The following is a 20,968-nucleotide window of genomic DNA, read 5'->3' as shown; positions in this document are numbered from 1 at the left end:
TATCTTTTATAACAATAGAATAAACAACTACTATTCTTAGTTTTCTGACCTATAATATGTGTAGAGAAGAGAAAGGATTATAAACAAAATGGAGGAAGAAAAGAGAAACCCAGCTATTCACAAAGCTACAGTATAATTGGAGAGTAGACCAACATTTTGTCAGTATGTAAACTTCAAACCATCTTGCTCTCTCTCAAATAATGCACTCTGGGTACTTTATTGATATTTTCTCTTGTATGCTATTATACTATCTATGGAAAATAATGAAACAGTTATTGAAAATACTCTACATGTCATAAAATTTTATGTCCTATTTAAATCTCAGAAAAGAATGCCGATAAATGTTGATTAAATGCTTGCCAACAGCTGAGTAAGATGTCAACCGATAGTACATAGCAGATTTACTGGAATTGACATGTGCTTAATTTCATTTTTAAATTTAAATGTTACCTTCTTAAAGGTACGCAGCCCCTGGCCACTTCTGGACTGAGACCCTAATCAGCTAAGGAAATGTTTATATTTCAAGCCAATAAAAAATAAAACAAAAGCTAAGGGCTAAGCAGAATCTGTGTGCAACAATGCAGTGCCAGCAATACAATGACTGTTTCTGCTTACTCACCTCACAATTCGAAATGTATTTGTCTACCTACTTGACACATATAGAGAGATGAAGAAACCCGATATTAGAGATTGTCAAGGTCCTAAAAACAAAAATAACTGTGATGAAATAACATCAGCATCTTATATTTGAGAAAGCATAGAGCATATCATACTCTGTGCTAACCACATTAATGTAGTGGCTTACTGAATATGAAGCATAACATCATCTGTTAGGTACCGTTGGTACACCTGAGACACAGGAAGGTTAAAAACAAACCCTGCTCAAAGCTATATAGCTGGGAAGTGTCTGAATTTGGCCTAGAAAATACATCTACTAGATATTACAACTATATTCTTATCTATGATAGTGTCCTGCTTCCTGGCTCCTATTGCACATCTGCACTCCACATGACATTGTTTTTAGCTGCAGCCAAAGCATAAAGAAGGGATTCCACACAATCCATTGTCAGCTAATCAGCAAATGTGACATTGGGATAAGCCCAAAGGGGTGGGCATTGGTCATCTGGGAATTGCATCTTGGGGTGGGGATGAATATTGCAAAAATGGAAAAGATAAGTAGATGAAAAAAAGCTCAGAATGGAAAGATGGTATAATAAGAGAGAGAACACAAGACCAAATAGGAAGAGGAAAGTAAGAGAGTAGGGTCCTCAGCTCAATGCCCCACAACTTACCTGGATAACTTTCAAACCATCCTGAACACCTACAAACTCCACCTGAGATGTAAAGAGAGCACAGCTGGAACGCTCCAGAGAAGGGTCTGCGCTTCTAACAAGGTGGGAAGGTGGAGAAAAAATAAACAACAATCGAGTGGGGGAGGCCCCCGGGGAGCCGGGCAGAGGGGGCGGGGAGAGCCTGGGGACAGGCAGGCCCAGCCCCCCAGGAAGCGGGAACTTTCCACCCCGCCCTCCTCTCCCGGGAGGGAAAGGCCTCCAGGGCGTCGGCAGGGGTGGGGCAGGCCGGCAGGAGGGCGGGGGAGAGCGCACCCCCACCGCGGCCCATCTCGGGGCAGGGCTGGAGCGCACCCCGGGGCCTCGGGGGAAGCCGGGGGTCGGGTGGGAACCCGGGAGGGGTGGGGGGCGGGGGACACGGGCCTGAGGGGCAACGGCGCCCGCCGAGCCCGACACCTGGCAGGGGCGGGGCATCCCCCAGGGGTGCACACCTGAGATGCAGCACCGCAGGCCCCGCCCCCAGAGGACCAGCTGTAAGGACAGGGGAAGGGCGAGCTCCGGACCCAGCAGGCTGGGAAGCTCCAGGACCCAGGCAATAGCCAGAGAATGTAGTATACACTAGAGGGTCCCTCCCTTTTTAAAATTTTTTTTCTTTCCTTTTTCCAATAAAACTCTTTTTTATATCAGACTATAAATTTCCAATTTTTTTTCTCTTTTCCCACCTTAACTACAATATTTTACCAGCTCTTCATTTTTAAGTTTTTTTTCCTTTTTTGCTTTCATAGTTCTACAATTATAGGTCTTACGTATATTTTTCACTTCTGGATTCCCTTCAACATATTCAATTTAATTTTGGGAGATATACAAGATATGTATTTTTGTTTTGTGTTTTTTGTTTTCTCTGCCTCATTTTGTTCTACACTGGCGAACTTAATACCTTCTAAACCATGACCAGCATAAACCCAGAACTAAGTGGAACACTGTGCTGGTTCATTCTGTGAGATTATATTCTCTCTTCATTCCCATTCTACCCCCCTCTTTTATCTTGTTTATGTTTTGGTGGTCAATGTTGGGGCTTTCTACAAGTATTGCTGGTTTACATAAACTTGAGACTGAGCTGAAACATACGGAATAAAATAGACTCTTAACCAAGAGGATCATCCTCTAGACCTCTCAGATCAATTACATTCTCTTTCCACCACCACTTCTTTACCACCACCATCTCCCAGTACACCCCTTCTTCCCATTTTTCTCTTTTTCCTCTTTACTTTTCTTTGATTCTTTTTATTTTTTCTTCTTCTTTGGGATTTTTCTTTTCTTTTACTATTTTGTTTTAAAGTTTTTCACTTTAGTGGTCTTTTGTTTTATTTTGTTCTGAACTTCTTTTTCATTTTCTGGTCTCTGACCTTGTCAGAATCATCTAGGGTGGAATTTACTTAGGACGGGGTTGATATTCTTGACTCAGCCAGCTCATACAGCCAGTCTACAGAGAGCAAAATGACTAGAAGGAAGAATTCACCATAAAAGAAAGAAACAGAAACAGTACTCTCTGCCACAGAGATACAGAATATGGATTTCAATTCAATGTCAGAAAGCTAATTCAGAAGAAAAGTTATAAAGCTACTGGTGGCTCTGGAAAAAAGCATAAAGGACTCTAGAGACTTCATGACTGCAGAATTTAGATTTAATCAGGCTGAAATTAAAAACAAATTCAATGAGATGCAATCCAAACTGGATGTCCTAAGTGGTAGGGTTAATGAGGTGGAAGAAAGAGTGAGTAACATAGAAGACAACTTGATGGTAAGGAAGGAAGCTGAGGAAAAAAAGAAAAGCAATTAAGAGACCATGAGGAGGGGTGCCTGGTGGCTCAGTGGTGGAGCGTCTGCCTTTGGCTTGGGTCATGATCCCGGTCATGGAATTGTGTCCCTCATCGGGCTCCTCATATGGAATCTGCTTTTCCCTCTCCCTGTGTCTCTGCCTAACTTTCTGTGTTCTTCGTGAATAAATAAGTAAAATCTTAAAAAAAAGAAAGACCATGAGGAAAAGTTGAGAGAAATAGAGGGCCACAAAGTATATTTGAACAAATCATAGCTGAGAACTTCCAAATTTGGGGAGGGAAACAGGCATTCAGATACAGGAGATAGGCTCCCTCCCCCAAATCAATAAAAAACATTCAACACCTTGACATTTAATAGTAAAACTTGCAAATTCCAAGGATGAAGAGAAACTCAAAGCTGTGAGAGACAAGAGATCCCTAACTTATATGGGGAGAAATATCAGATTAACAGCAGACCTCTCCACAGAGACCTGGCAGGCCGGAAAGGGCTGGAACATGCAGCCAAGAATACTTTATGCAGCACCGCTCTCATTCAGAATAGAAGGAGAGATAAAGAGCTTCCAAGATAGGCAGAAATTGAAAGAATATGTGACCACCAAACCAGCACTGCAAGAAATATTAAGGGAGACCCTGTAAAAGAAAGAGGAAGTCCAAAGAAACAATCCAGAAAAACAGGGACTGAATAGGTATTACGATGACACTAAATTCATATCTTTCAATAGTAATTCTGAACGTGAATGGGCTAAATGATCCCACCAAAAGACGAAGGGTTTCAGACTGGATAAAAAAGCAAGACCCATCTATTTGCTGTCTCCAAGAGACTCATTTGAGACCTAAGGACACCTCCATCCTGAAAATGGTATGTTAGACAACCATTTACCATTCAAATGGTCCTCAAAAGAAAGCTGGGGTAGCAATCCTCATATCAGATAAATTAAAGTTTATCCCAAAGACTGCAGTAAGAGATGAAAAGGGACACTATATCATACTTAAAGGGTCTATCCAACAACAAAAAGAACTGCAAATCATGAATTTTTATGCCCCTAATGTGGGAGCTGCCAAGTATATCAATCAATAATCAAAAAGTAAACAGATACTTAGATGATAATACACTAATAGTAGGAGACTTCACATGACACTTTCTGCAAATAACAGATATTCTAAGAACACCAAAGAAACAATGACCTTAAATGATACAATAGACCAGATGGATTTCACAGATATATACAGAACTTTCTATCTGAATACAACTGAATACACATTCTTCTCAAGTGCATATGGCACTTTCTCCAGAATAGACCCCATATGGGGCACAAATCAGGTCTCAACCAATACCAAAAGATTAGGATTGTCTCCTGCATATTTTCAAACCACAACGTTTTGATACTAGAACTGAATCACAAGAAGAAATTTGGAAGATACTCAAACACGTGGAGGTTAAAGAACATTCTACTAAAAGATCAAAGGGTCAACCAGGAAATTAGATAAGAATTAAAGAGATTCATGGAAACTAATGAAAAGGAAGATACAACCATTCAAAATCATTGGGATACAGCAAAAGCAGTCCTAAGAGGGAAATACATCACAATATAATCCTCCCTCTAAAAATTGGAAAAAACTCAAATACACAAGCTTACCTTGCACCTAAAGGAATTGGAGAAAGAACAGCAAGTAAAACCTACACCAGGCAGAAGAAGGGAGATAATAAAGATTCGAGCAGAACTCAATGAAATAGAGACCAGAAGAACTGTAGAACAGGTCAACAAAACCAGGAGTTGGTTCTTTGAAATAATTAATAAGATAGATAAACCATTAAAAAGAAAAAAAAAGACTCAAATTAATAAAATCAAGAATGGAAGATAAGAGATCATGACCAATACCAAGGAAATACAAAGGATTTTTAAAACGTATTATGAGCAGCTATATGCCAACAAATTAGGCAATCTAGAAGAAATGATGCATTTCTGGAAAACCACAGATTACTAAAACTGGAGCAGGAAGAAAGAGAAAACCTTAAGAGGCCAATAACCAGTGAGGAAATTGAAGCAGTCATCAAAAACTTCCCAAGACACAAAGTCCAGGGCTTCCCAGGAGAATTCTATCAAACGTTTAAAGTTGGGCAGCCTGGGTGGCTCAGTGGTTTAGCGCTGCCTTCAGGCCAGGAAGTGGTCCTGGAGACCCAGGATCGAGTGCCACGTCAGGCTCCCTGCACAGAGCGCACTTCTCCCTCAGCCTGTGCCTCTGCCTCTCTGCCTCTCTGTGTCTCTCATGAATAAATAAATAAAAAATATTAAAAAAATGCTTAAAGAAGAAACAACACCTATTCTACTAAAGCTGTTTTGAAGGATATCAAGGGACCTAATACTTTCAAACTCATTTTATGAGGTCAGCATCACTTTGATCCCAAAACCAGATAAAGACCCCACCAAAAAGGAGAATTATAGACCAATATCCTTGATGAACACAGATGCAAAACTTCTCATCAAGATACTAGCCAATAGGATCTAACAGTACATTAAGAAGATTATTCACCATGACCAAGTGGGATTTATCCCCATTATGCAATGTTGGTTCAACACTCATAAAACAATCAACGTGATAGATCATATCAACAAGAGAAAAAAACAAGAACCATACGATCCTGTCAATAGATGCAGAGAAGGCATTTGACAAAATACAGTATCCATTCCTGATCAAAACTCTTCAGAGTGTAGGGATAGAGGGAACATTCCTCAGCATCTTAAAAGCCATCTACTAAAAACCCACAGCAAATATCATTCTCAGTGGGGAAAAACTGAGAGTTTTTCCTCTAGGATCAGGAACATGACAGGGATGTCCACTCTCACCACTGTTACTCAACATAGTACTAGAAGTCCTAGCCTCAGTGATGAGGCAAAAAAAAAAAAAAAAAAAAAAAAAGAAAGAAAGAAAGAAAAAGAAAAAGAAATAAAAGGCATTGAAATTGGCAAAGAAGAAGTCAAACTGTCCCCCTTCACAGATGACATGATACTGTACACAGAGAACCCAAAAGACTCCACCCCAAGATTGCTAGAACTCATACAGCAATTCAGCAGTGTGGCAGGATACAAAATCAGTGCCCAGAAATCAGTGGCATTTCTATACACTAACAAAGAGACTGTAGAAAGAGAAATTAAGGAATCAGTCCCATCTACAATTGCATCTAAAACCATAAGATACCTAGGAATAAACCTAACCAAAATGGGTAAAGGATCTATACCCTAAAAACTACAAACTCTTCTGAAAGAAACTGCGGAAGACACAAAGAGATGGAAAAATATTCCATGCTCATGGATTGAAAGAATTAATATTGTGGAAATGTCTATGCTACCCAGGGCAATGTATACGTTCAATGCAATCCCTATCAAAATACCATGGACTTTCTTCAGAGAGTTGGAACAAATCATCTTAAGATTTGTGTGGAATCAGAAAAGACCCCAAATAGCCAGGGGAATATTGAAAAAGAAAACCAGAGTCAGGGGCATCACAATGCCAGATTTCAAGCTGTATTACAAAGCTGTGATCATCAAGACAGTGTGGTACTGGCACAAAAACAGACACATAGATCAATGGAACAGAATAAAGAACCCAGAAATGGGCCCTCAACTCTATGGTCAATTAATATTCGACAAAGCAGGAACGACTATCCACTGGAAAAAGGACAGGATCTTCAATAAATGGTGCTGGGAAAATTGGACATCCAAACACAGAAGAATGAAACTAGACCATTCTCTTACACCATACACAAAGATAAACTCAAAATGTATGAAAGATGTAAATGTGAGAGAAGAATCATTCGAAATCCTAGAGGAGAATACAGGCAACATTCTTTTAGAACTTGGCCACAGCAACTTTTTGCAAGATACATCTATGAAGGCAAGGGAAACACAGTCAAAAATTAACTACTGGGACTAATCAATATAAAAAGCTTCTGCAGAGCAAAAGAAACAGTCCACAAAACTAAAAGACAACCTACAGAATGGGAGAAGATATTTGAAAATGACATATCAGATTAAGGGCTAGTATCCTAGATCTATGAAGAACTTATGAAAGTCAACATCCAAGAATCAAACAATCCAATCATGAAATGGGCAGAAGACATGAACAGACATTTCACCAAAGAAGACATACACATGGCCAGCAAGTGCATGAGAAAATGCTCCACATCACTTGCCATCAGGGAAATACAAATAAAAAATACAATAAGATACCACCTCACACCAGTGAGAATGGCGAAAATTAACAAGTCAGGAAACACAAATGTTGGAGAGGATGTGGAGAAAGGGGAACCCTCTTGCACTGTTGGTGGGAATGTGAACTAGTACAGCCACTCTGGAAAACTGTGTGAAGGTTCTAAAAGAGTTAAAAATAGAGCTACCCTACGACCCAGCAATTGCACTACTGGGTATTCACCCCAGAGATACAGATGCAGTGGAATGCTGGGACACCTGCACCCCCATGTTTATAGCAGCAATGTTCACAATAGCCAAACTGTGGAAGGAGCCTGGGTGTCCATCAAGAGATGAATGGATAAAGAAGATGTGGTCTATATATACAATGGAATGTTACTCAGCCATGAGAAAGGATGAATACCCACCATTTGCTTTGATGTGGATGGAACTGGAGGGTATGATGCTGAGTGAAGTAAGTCAACCAAAGAAGGACAATCATCATATGGTTTCACTCATATGGGGAATATAAGAAATAGTGAAGGGGATTTTAAGGGAAAGAGGGAAATTGAGTGGGAAAAATTAGAGAGGGAGACAGACCATGTGAGACTCCTAACTCTGGTGAACAAACAAAGGGTAGTGAAAGGGGAGGTGGGCGGGGGGATGGTGTAACTGGATGATGGGCAGTGAGGAGGTCACTTGATGGGATGAACACTGGGTATTATACTGGGTATAATTATAATTATACTGCGTATTTCCATATGTTGGAAATCGAACTTCAATTAAAAAAAAGGAAGAGGAAAGTAGGGACATTCAGCAAAAACAGAGCAATGTATGTTTAGATAAATGAGACAAACACAAGCAAAAACAAAATATATAATAATGATATAAGTATACTCATAAGGTAAAAAAAACTCTAATAGCTAATAAAAGAGAAAAAAGAGAACATAAGAGTAAAGGCTAAGATAAATGGCAGAGACTCAAAGAGCTGCTAAAAGAAAATACTTTAGGTAAGAAATAATATCGGCTAAAAACAAGAGAATAATACTTCCAAGTTAAATATGTTTACAGAAGCCAGAAGTTTGCTGAAATTTCATCCACATGGCAGGTGAGCTCTTTGTTCAGAAGCCTAACTGAGCCCTTAAATCAAGTTACCCAACATAAAGTAATATCAACATAGCACTTACAATGTGCCCAGAACAATCTTACATTTTACATGTATTTGTTAACTCATTTAATCTTCAAAGAATTAAAAATAGTAAACACATGTACCATATGTAATAGATGCCATTCACTAAGTGAATTATATATATATATCAGCTCATTTAAAAAAAACATTTTATTTATTTATTCATAGAGACACAGAGAGAGAGAAGGAGAGAGACAGGCAGAGGGAAAAGCAGGCTCCACGCAGGGAGCCCGACGTGGGTCTCGATCCTGGGTCTCCAGGATCACACCCCGGGGCTTCAGGCGGTGCCAAACCACTGCGCCACTGGGGCTGCCCTATCAGCTCATTTTAATGTCACAACAATACTATGAGGTAAGAACTATCATTATGCTCATCATAGAGACAACCATATTGAGTCTTGGAGAAGTAAGACAACCTGCCCATGGACAAACAAGTAAAATGGTAGAGCATGAATTTGGACCCAGGCAACCTAGCTGTAAAATCCATTTCTTAAACATGATGCTTTATTGACACTCATTATCTTCTACTCATTGTCAGGACTAATTTATGTATGTGGCTACACAAAAGCTGATCCAGTAGGAGTGAGTCAAGCATAGAGGATTACAATACCTTTAGGTCATGAGTACTGTACTAAGTGTTACTCAGGGTAAGAGAGAATGAAAAAGATCAGAAACTTGCTCAAATTAAACAGAAAATTGCTCAAATAAAAAACAAAATCTGACAAAATGTCTTAGCACTGAAACGTCACATTTCCTTGGGTCTAGTCACATATTCCAGGAGAAAGCAACCGGTACTGTTTTTGACATCTACCAAAATTGGACCTTAGAAAATAACATCAATTTGCTCACATGCCCCAATTTCTGGTTGGCAGTCGAAGACAGAAAGGAATCAGGAAGGGATAGAGAAACATAAATATATCCATTTAAAGCTCCTACTGCCATATTCCCATTGACTTGGTCTCTGTATTTCAGTACCTAATTTTTAAAGATGCAGCTTCTATTTTCTAGAGTCTCTGACATAGCTTCTGATTTTCTAGTCCACATACATCATACTCACCTGGACCTGACTTCAAGCTAGTTCCAGTTTCCTGGGACAGTCAACACTTCCACATCCCACACTGGGGCACACAGGGATTTTGAGATGCCCCCATGTCCTAAATAGGCCCAGAGAGACCAGGTTGGGAGGGTGGTTAGTAACTAGCTCTGGTGTCCATTCTGTGCCTAAACACAGTATACCGCTGTCTCACTGTTGCAGCCCCTTTCCTATATGTGGGTGCAGGGAACCCTGTGTGTAAAGTCTCTTCCCAAAGTGTCAAGCAAGGAAACAGTCCATCTGCTTTTGCTTTACCTTTAGCCTAACTGAAACAGCCATAGTTTTCATTTTCACAGCCCAATAGTTCATTTGCAAAGGAAGGGAGGGGCCAGGACGCTCATCTGTATACTTTCCCTTGCTGTCCTCACTAGGCTCCTCCTTTCTGGCCCAGGCCAATGTAGAATTCCTGCTGATGCTAAAGCTGTATGGAGTGCTTTGGCCTCTCATCTTGATATCTACAGGGAGCTATTTGGAATTTACAAAACACTCTTTTCCCATATGCCTGGCTCTTGCATAGGAAAGCCTGGTTTTCAGGATTATTGTCTCGTGAAAAGAGCTTCAAATGCCATTTTAGGGCACCAACTTGTACTATTTGTTTGCATTCAAGGTATAGTAATATTGATCTTTTGGACACAGTGGGTAGCTCAGAAATCAGGGTTTTTGTGTGGGGGTGGTGGTCTTGTCCACAATGAAAAAAAAAGCACAATCTCACAACACAATCTACTTACTATCCATTTAGTATGGAAACTCTGTCATGAGAATTTTATAGAGATTCTCTGTATCTTTTAAAATATGAATCTAGAAATGTTAACAATGGAATATGTAATGTAGGACATGGTTCTTCAAAAGGGAAAATCTTGAAGTAAACAGTGATTTATAAAGAACATTATATTAGATGAGGAATTGTGACATGTGGATTTGAGTTCTGCCTTTAACACCTGACCAAAATGTGGCCCTACAAAACTGTTAGTTTTTTTTTTTTCTTTTTTTTTCAGGCTTCAGATGCCTTGTATAAGTAGTAGGAGGGACACTGCTATCATCCCTGATTATATTATTGGGTCTGGTGATAGATCAAAGAGGCTAATGCAAAATAATACTTTGGAAATTGCAAAGCACTATTTATATATAATGTGGCTTTTTATTATTGGAAAAAATGGGGATAAAGGATAGCCTAAATAGAAAAATGATTTGGATCAAAGATACTATCTCTATTCTCCAACCTAATTTTGTCTTAGCTAAAAAAATAAAAGAGGAATTGAAATGAGCATAAAGGCAGAAATGATATTATTCATTATGTCTATCTATCTACCTATTTTTATTTATTTATTTATTTATTTTTATAATTTTTTTTTTTTAAGATTTTATTTATTTATTCATGATAGTCACAGAGAGAGAGAGAGAGGCAGAGACAGGCAGAGGGAGAAACAGGCTCCATGCACCGGGAGCCCGACGTGGGACCTGATCCCGGGTCTCCAGGATCGCGCCCCGGGCCAAAGGCAGGCGCCAAACCGCTGCGCCACCCAGGGATCCCTACCTATTTTTATATCTAGCTATTCAGTAAAGGATCTGGACCAGCTTGAATACATACATGGTATACCATTAGAGAGTACTTCAGATTATCTAGAAGTTTGCAAATATTTGAAAATCAATGTTTTTAAGTTAAACTGGGTAAGACAATAGAGTAAAATAATAATATAGCAGTAAAGAATGATCATTTCTTTCTGTAGAATTAACCTGAAGGAAATTAAATGTAAGGGGTGCAAATCTATAATTTATAATCTATAATCTATAATTTAAAAGCCTGTAAAAAAGAAATATAGCTTATTTAGCTACCTTATTTTTTTAATATCATGTTTTATTTTTTTCAAGATTTTATTTATTTATTCATGAGAGATACAGAGAGAGAGAGAGAAGCAGAGACACAGGCAGAGGGAGAAGCAGGCTCCATGCAGAGAGCCCGATGTGGGACTTGATCCTGGGACTCCAGGATCATGCCCTGGGCTGAAGGCAGGCACTAAACCACTGAGCCACCCAGGGATCCCCTAGCTACCTTATTATAATTGTACAATTAAGATGTTTTCAATTTCTCTGTGACACATTACAATGTAAAGAATATTTCTGACCATAACATGGATTGCTTTCCTAAGACTAAATTTTGAGAAATGGAAAAATGAAGTCAAGGGACATGAACTTCATTACAGTACTCGCACATGAAAAATTGCCAATGTGTGTTTTTTTCATTATTTACTATTATCTACAAACTTTAAAATTTACATACAATAAAATGTACCCTGTATTGTATAGCTCAACGGGTTTTGGCAAATTCATAGAGCTTGTTCTATCTACTACCATTATCATGATACAGAACTGCTCTATCAATACAAACACATCCTTGTGCTGCCCTTCTGGAGTCAGTCTGTCCCCTGCAATCCTAATCCTTGGAAACCAGTGATCTGTTCTTTGTCTCTATAGTTTTGCTTCCCCTCCACCCCCAGAATGTCATAAAAAAATGGAATTATACAGCATGTAGTCTTTGTAACAAAGTACATTTGTGGGGTGACCATGTTGCTGCTTGTATTAAGAACATTGTTTTTTAATCTGGGTAGCATTCCATTGTTTGGATATAGCATATTTTGTTTATCCATTCACTGGCTAAACAACTTTTGGGTTGCTTCCATGTTTTGGTGATTATGAATATATTCACATAGGTTTTTGCATGAATACAAGTTTTCATTTGGGGTGCATAAATAATTAGGTGTTCATTGTAACACTGGGTGATATGTAAGTGTAGCTCTTATGACATTGTCAAGCTATTTTCCAAAATGGCTTTACCATTTTGCCTTCCCATCAACAATGTATGGAGTTTCCAGTTCCTCTGTGTCCTTACCGATGCTTGATATGACCATATTTTTGGTGTTGTTTTTTTAATTTTCATCATTCATAGAAAGATACAGTGAGATTACACTGAAATGTTTATTTACATTTTCTTAATGACTAATGATGTTAAATATCTTTCCATGTGCTCATTTCTCATCTCTACGTTTTCATTGGTAAAGTGTCTATTTAAGTCTTTAACTCATTTTGTAACTGGATTGTGCTACACACTGAATGTCTGTGTCCCTCCAAAATTTATAAACTGAACCCAAAATGTGATGGTATTGGAAGTGGGGCCTTTAGGAAAAAATTAAGTTTAGATTTGCATGATATTGAGACCTTCATGATGAGATTAGTGTCCTTATAAGAAGAAAAAGGAGCACATGATAAAAAGGTGTCTGCCTATAATTCAAGAAGCAGGTCCTCACCAGATATGCAGGCATCTTGATCTTGGACTTTCAAAACTGTGATAAATAAATGTCTGTTGTTTAAGCCACCTAGTCCAGCTTTGATACAGCCAAAACTGACAAAAGCAGGTCGTTTGTTTTCATATTGTTAGGTTTTGAGAGTTCTTTATAAAGTTAGGTATTGAGAAGATATGACCACTGGTTGACCAGTGAGTTGGACCCAGGCAATCAAAGTCTCTTTACTCCCTCCCTCCTTTGTCTTTGGAATATGCATTCCTTTAACCTTCCCCTCTCTCAGAGGCTGCCCCTGAAACATAGCCTTGAGATAGCCTTCAACACTGGATTATTCTACCGGGCAGGGAGGTTTGGCCCAATGAGGGAAATCTATAAGGGTGGTACAACAAATTCTTAGGGACCTGAGAATGAGACAGGCCATCTACATACCTGCCTTTGAAGACCTTCTCAAGCCACATTCAGTACAATGAAAACTAAGATATCCCAGTCTGCCCTCAGTACCTGGTATGAGACACTGATATACATGCTGAGCCCAGTTGTAAGACGAGATATTTATAATGTTGAGCAATTCATCGGTGACTGGGGGAAAGTGACAAATTCCAGGAATGCATATGAGCTGCGGAGAAGACCCAAGACAGAGCGAGAAAGCTCAGAATACCAAGAGACTAGCCCACTTGGCTATAAAGGGTCCAGTAAAAATAACCTGAAAGCAGATATGGTTTGACTTCATTGATGCAGGGACCTCATGTAAACTGTCAGGTAGACTGACAACCTAATGCTGTGTTGGTTGGCCTTTGAAAAGCCTTAAAATCTGGACAACAGTTCAGATATGTCCCATCTATCCCTACCATCCATGATGCCGGTCCTGCTCCAGCAGAGGCCTCACAGATGCAGTCCTATTTGGGGTGAGTGCCTCCCATGTCCTGGGGATAGGATACAGACCAAGCCTGCCTCCAGGTGAGAACCACTGGAGGAGACGGGAGACTTCATGTTGAGTTCAGTATTCACTAGCCCTCCAGGAATACGCAAAAGGTGACAGGTATGGATGATTCGGTAACCATACATACTCTAATACATGGTAACCCTCAGAACTTTTCTGGCCCCTCATTGCCATCAATAGGGAGGGCAAAAAGTTACAGTCAGGAAGGTCCTCTTGACACTGCAAATTGGGCATTCTCTCAACTCTCCCCTCATATGGGGTTTTTATCTCCCCAATGCCAGAGAATATATTCAGTGCTAATGTTTTACAAGGTCAAACTTTGCAAACCTCTATCACTGAATTCTGCTTCCAGGTTAAAGTCATCAAACCAGTATTAAGGGGAAATGCCAACTGGCAACCAGTAAGCCTGCTACCCTGCAAAGAGTGGTAACTGTTACACAATATAAATAGCCTAGGGGCATAAACAGATAGGAGAAAACATCCAAGAAGTGCACTGAATGATTGTTGTATGTCCTGTCCATAGTTCTTTCAACATCCCAGCATGGCTGGTAAAAAAATACCAAGTTTTTTCTCAACCTACCCAGAATTGAACAAGGTAATGTCCCCTATCCATGCAGCTGTGCCCACCATTGCCACTATTTTAGATGCCTTTTCCAGGGTCATAGGAGTGCACCATGTTGTGCTGGACTTAGCAAATGCCTTTTCCAATATACCTCAGGCCATCACAAGATTTACCTTCACATGAATGGAGCAACAATGGGCTTTTCAAGTGCTTCCCCAAGGTTACCTACCATATGTCATGGGATGGTAGCTTGTGACGTGTCCCTGTTTTCCTTCCCCAGGTTAGTAAAAGACCTATGATATTGATGATATAATGTTAACAAGTGAAGACATGCCTCTGCTGCAGGACACTCTGCAGGCTTTGCTGAAATATCTGTGAGGGAGAGGATGGATGGTTAACCCACAGAAATTCAAGACCAGGAACCACCATAAGGTTTTTGGAAGTTATCTGGTCAGGCGAGATGCATCTTTGTCCCAGAATCTGTGACTGATATAATGCAAGCTCATCAAACCTCTAAAAATGTGAGTCCATGCAAGACTCTCTAGAGATTTGGGAGTTTTGGAAAACTTGTTTTCCCCATCTGACACAATGCCTCCATCTCTTATACCACCTGGTAAAGAAAGGACACATAAGGAAGTGGGAATCAGAGTAGCAAGCTGCCTTTGTGAAGACAAAACTCAAGTGAAGCAGATTAGAGCTCTTGGGTATTTCTCAAGCAGAGCAACCATTTGAGTTATATATGTCCATGACTCTGGAAGGTATGGGTTAGGCATCTTGGCAGAAAGAACAAAAGGAGAGAATTCCCCAAGGATTTTGGACCTAGCTCTGGAAGGGATCAAAAACCTGTTAATGCCCCATAAAGGAAAAGCTCCTAACAATGCATACAGAGCTCCTCTAGGTAGAACCTCTCTTGAAGGAACAGCATATCAAAGGAAGAATTTCCTTTCTATCAAGGGTAGGTTGAGAACTTATTCCATCAACCCACCTCTGCCATGGTTCAAACCCATTTTTGACAAACATATTTGTAGCAGAGGAGAACCCTGTCCATCAGCCCACTATCTCTAGAAATGTGGGTGCTAATAGGCCCTGTAGAATATGTAGGACCCCAAATGCCCCTGTCCTTATTACTGTGGTGGCCCCTGTGGCCTGTAGAGAGGAAGTGGAGGAAATTCCCACTGATGTCTGCAATAAAGATGGGTCTTGTGGAGGCAATCTGTCCTCATGGATTCTGGTCCCTATTCAGCCCAGCACTGACACCATCTGGATGGACACAAGAACAAAACTCAGCAGCCAATGAGCTGAACTTACGGCAGTTTGGCCAGTGAACATCCATGAGCCGGAGCTGTGAACGCATTATACATCAGTTGGGCTCTTCTAAAGGAATTTGCCCTACGGATTGGACAACGGGAAGCCAAGGAGTAGATGATTGTATGGATAAACCTTTGTGAGGTCAGGATATATGGGAAGACATTTGAATTCTCCTACAGGAGCTTGAGGCATCCTCACTGTCTTCCTCATTCCAGCTCATATGATACTGACACCCCCCCCCCCCAGCAATCTGAAAGCTGATATTCTCAGGTACAAGCCTTAGCAAATGACCCTTCAGTTGATACAGCAGCTTAGGTGCACAGAAAGAGTGGCTACGACAGTGCCTGGTGGATGACATATTGCCAAGGATGCCAGATTGCTTTTGAAATACAGTGATTTGATTAATGAAGTAAGAGCTGTCCCTGTGTACTTTCAATGATGTCCAAGGCAAGTGCCAAAGAAGTCTGAGACCATCCACCTGAGTTCCCAACTGATGAAGGATTGATAAATTGATTATATTGGCTTCTGCCTCCCTGAGTGAATTTTCTAAATATATCCTGGTTTGTGTGGACACTGCAACAGACCTAATCCAAGCTTTCCCTTGTCACTTTGCAAAGTAGGCTGCCACCATTAGGGGGTTAGAGAAGAGTACAATGTATGGATGCCCTTGTTGAAATGACAGGGAATAGGGGTCACATTTCAAAGGTCATGATGTGCAAGACTTGGCAAAAGAATAGGCTATTAAATAGAGATTCCCTCTCTCCTATAACCTGGAAGTAGTAGGGCTGGTAGAACGAAAAAAAAAATGCAATACTGAAACAACAGATTAAATTAATAACAAGTAAAACCACCTTGACTGGGTGAACTAAAGTACTATCTCAAGCTTTAAGACATTTGAATGATCAATCAGTAGAGCCTGTTGTTTCATATGCCTAACTGGAGACCTTTGCTGAGGCACCAAACACCATAAAGGTATGGAAGTCTTGGGAAACAGTCACTGCTCCAATTTTCACTGTGGATTAACAGGCTGTGTTGCTTAGAACACCAAGTTCCATCATGCCTGAGAAAGGAGTTATTTACAAGAATTTGCAATGGGATGGCTGAGTTACTTTGCACCCCTTGGGAAAGAGGAGCTACTCAATCTCCACTGGGATCACACTGTCTTGCTGCACACTGACCTACTGAAATGCACTATAGCTGGAATAAAAGAGGGGGAAGGAAAGGGTCCTGGTCTGACCTATCATCCCAAATCCATCTTTTCATGCCTGGCAATGCTGCCTCCTCCAGCTAACAGGTGTGGTATGCACAACGAGACCACACTCCTAAAGTTGCAGCCACATTAACATCTAAGGATCAGGCCACAGGTATAATTTTTATAGAAGGAGGTCTTCCTATACAAGTTTCTATCAAATATTTGTCTTTGTGGCCTTAGACTTCTACTGGTTCTATGGTATCTGGTCACAAGATGGGCACCTGATAGAAATAACCTTTCTACAGTGGACCCACTCATGTGGCCAACAAAGGAATCAATACAACTGTTAAGTATGTGGGCAGCTTGTCAAGATTGCCATAGTGGTATCGCCACTACAGGGAGAGGATTGGAAGACTCTAAAGCAATACATTAAGGAACAGTAACTTAGAACTAATACTTTTAATTCATCTGATATCACAACTAATGATCCAGAAACTCATGCCACACACTACCAGTAACGCTGGGCATGGGTATTCTTTTACTGTCAATCAAACTGCACAGGCAGCCCACCAAACTGCTGACCAGAAGCATCCTGAAAGTATACCATCAAAGCCATGGGTAGTTATGCTCAGATTTAGGACAGGTTCATGTGGCTTACCCTGGGTCATAGACACTGAGCACATGGGTAGCCCTATGTCAGGAACAGAAAAATCACGCTAGACAGAGCCAACTTAACTGTACAAGAAATATGGGATGTATATCACCAGAACTGTACGATCATTCTGTCATATTAAAGGAGAGTGGCTGGTTTGGCACTGATTGGGTATGGCTGCCAGGTACTTGTTAAGTGGCCCTGAAAGGGACCCAGTGGTTATGTGGCACAAACTTTTGGCCATGGCTTCCACCTGAGTGGTTGGGCTGCTGCACCCTGGGTTTTCCCTGAAAACAGGAGAAAATCCACCCCATATTAGCAATTGCCAACTGCACCCTTCCCAAGGCCAGATGGGCACATTCTGTTTTCCACTGATATGATTATTGGGTGCCATCTTTGCCTTCCCACCTCTGACCTGGAGGATGTACAGCACATACAGAAGCCCTTACTAAATCCACCAGCGAGCCTTGAATGATAGTCAACCAAGTCCGTCCTTCCTGAACAGTTAAATGTCTCTAATGAGAAAAGCCTGTCCAAGGCCATCGTCCCAAACAGGAAGGCCTTGGACATTATTCTACTTCACAAGGAAGCATCTGTGTAGTTCTCCAAATAGAATGTTATGTGTTCAATCAGAGTATGCATCATCTTTATTAAATCAAATGGGGACACCCTGAGTGATCTGACCCCCAGGCTAGAGGATTTTGGAACAAGGGCTCTCAGTGGAAACAGTGTCACTGATTTTAAGAATCAATCTCTTAATATGTTTTATCTTGCACGTGCCTATATCACTACTGTGGCATCTGACATCTGCCTCCAATGCAGCCACACTACTGCCAAAGAAGCTACCTCCATGGTAGTGAAACCCCTTACTGACTGCTGAGAGCACATTGGTGGGGGGGGGGGTGGCTGTGGGACACTATAAGAGCTAGTCATAATGGATGGAGTGTCGCAGGTCATGGAGAAGTCATAACTGCTGGCTGACCTGTGAGTTGGATCCAGGCAAACAGAGGCTCTTCACCCTGTCCTCTGTCCTCAAAATGCACATTCTGCTGGTCTTCTTCACTTCCAGGAGCCCAAGTGATGTGGTAGTGAGACCACATGGACAGTATATGTGACTGAACTCACTTGAGGCTTTTATATAAATTTTACGTTTTGGCAGGCAGGCTCAGAAATCTACTAATTTTGCAGCCCCCCAAAGACAAGCCTCATGTATAAGTTCTCTTTGCTTATTAAATGTGGCACCTACCAATCAGGAACAGCCCGTCTCTGTCTCGGGTATCTCTCTGCTCTATGCTCACAGGGGCCAGCTTCAGATTATACCCAGGAAATGCCTGGGCTTGCAAACCAACATCTGGATGCCAGGTCTTTATTAGACTTGTGATATGCAAATATATTCTCATAGTCTGTGTTTTCTCCCCATTTTCTTAAGAGAATATTTTGCAAAGTGAAATTTTAATTAAAATTTTCATTTTATCTAATTTATCAACTTTTCTTTTCTGGATTGTACCTTGGTGTCATATTTGATTTCCTTTTAAGAAGACAAATGTTCAAGAAGGAACAGAAAATATACTTCCTGATACAAACAAAAAAATGAGTTGAAATTTATACATTAGGACCTAAACTTTCAAAATTGTGAATACTGTGATTTGTCTAACCAGCATGTCCTAGTGTATAAGTTTTTCACATTTGGTGCAAAAGCACAGATTTTTCTATGGCAAATATTTACTGATATAACAACAGAGAGTTCAACATTATAATATACTGTGACACAATGGACATTAGTTTCTGGCTAAAATATTTATGTAGTACCCAAACAGTATAACATACAGTTTATGAAGGTGAGACTTTGTATTTTACAACATTGCCTCAAATATCTGACACATTATCAAGCACATCGTAGGTCTCAATAAATTCTGGATGAAGGTAGAGGGAAAGATGGTTAGTCTATTTAAGGTATAAACTATATCTTACGCTTTTGTAGAAAGCACTCCAGCCTGTACTCCTGATAGATACCTGTGATGAGTCGTATTGAGACATCAGGCATTGACTGGAAACAATTCCCAAAAGTCAGATTTTCACCCCCAACATTAACTGAGAAGCAGTACATCATAATGGACTCTGGAATCAGACTGCCTGGGTTTAGATCCTACCTCTCCCACCTATTTGCCAATACTTCTCTGTGCCTCAGTGTCCTCATCTGTACAATGAGAATTTTTAGTTCATGGCTGACTGTGAGAATAACAGTATCTTTTTCACTGCACTATTTTCCTCAGTTAATGTAAAAAAAATCAGCTGATATATGCAAAGCTTTGAGCTGAGAACCTATAACATAATAGCTACTATAACAGTTATTATGATATAATTGTGATAGTAACATATTGAAAGCTACAGAGTATAGCAAACTATTTTCATTCCAACAAATTTTTAAGCTCAGGCCTCTAGGAAGCTTGCCTTTGAATAAAGTATAAGAAAGGCAAGATAAGTTTGCCTTTTTCTTGAGTTGGTGTATCCCTCTTCTTTTCTGTTTGAATTCTATCCCTGCTACTATAGGAACCATAATACCAGTTCTTCCCTTCAGACCTCGCACAATTTGAGATCTATGAAAAATATGTAGAGTTCACCAACATCTTTTAAGGATTTCTGTACCAGAGAACCATTCTACAAAAGCAAAATATTTTAAAGCAGTCTCTGACTACATAATTCTCAGAGGACAACCATACTGTTTTCCTTTAAAAAACATTGTTGATGTCATTTACTGTACTTGATCTCCTAGCTATTAAACTGTTCCTATTCAATTCTGCAGAACATGGCAGGTGTCTAATGACTACTTTTGTACCATATTGAAGAAGTATAATAAAACGTCAAACCACAAAACTACACTGAAGGTTTGCGGTGTTGAAATTGTGGAGAATCGCACAATGTCATTTTCTTATCAAAATGTTGCAAATTAATTAAGATCTCCAAATAATAACCGTATACTTCTTTTCCAATAATAACTGTATACTTCTTTTCCAATTTTTTTCCATCTACAGTTCAGATGTAGGATTACAGTATCATAGACCAGAGGGCACACACATTAATACTCAGAATATGTTCCATTGTCCATCAGAACTGGAGGTCCAACAGAAAACAGAAAGCTTTTAAAAGCTTAGTTCAGTCTTTCATAGAGCAGACAAATGAAAAATAAATCTCCAAATGAAAATGAGGTATCTTATAATTAGAAAAACAGAATGCTAAAAGATGAACACTGAAGGTTTATTAAAGTTCTTATTCAAATCAATCTGATGTCAAGGGGAAATATGCAGGAATGACAAAAATGTTTTCACCTAGATTAATTACATGGATGGTATGAAGTCAGTGATTATATAGATTCCACTTTACAATTTTTATCTACTCTACCTCACTAATGTCATCTTAAGATTGA

The 20,968-nt window shown here is 40.0% G+C and overlaps 1 protein-coding gene across 2 annotated transcripts in view; it reads right to left on the bottom strand.

Moving 5' to 3' along the window:
* THSD7B (thrombospondin type 1 domain containing 7B) overlaps positions 1–20,968 on the bottom strand; it is an 861,577-nt gene that overhangs the window by 403,247 nt on the left and 437,362 nt on the right. The window lies entirely within an intron of this gene.

The sequence above is a fragment of the Vulpes vulpes genome, chromosome 5 (genome assembly GCF_048418805.1).
Source record: "Vulpes vulpes isolate BD-2025 chromosome 5, VulVul3, whole genome shotgun sequence".
In the NCBI taxonomy this organism is placed as follows: Eukaryota; Metazoa; Chordata; class Mammalia; order Carnivora; family Canidae; genus Vulpes; species Vulpes vulpes.
The sequence above is the reverse complement of the archived record's forward strand: the minus strand, read 5'-3'. Positions and strand labels throughout refer to the sequence as shown.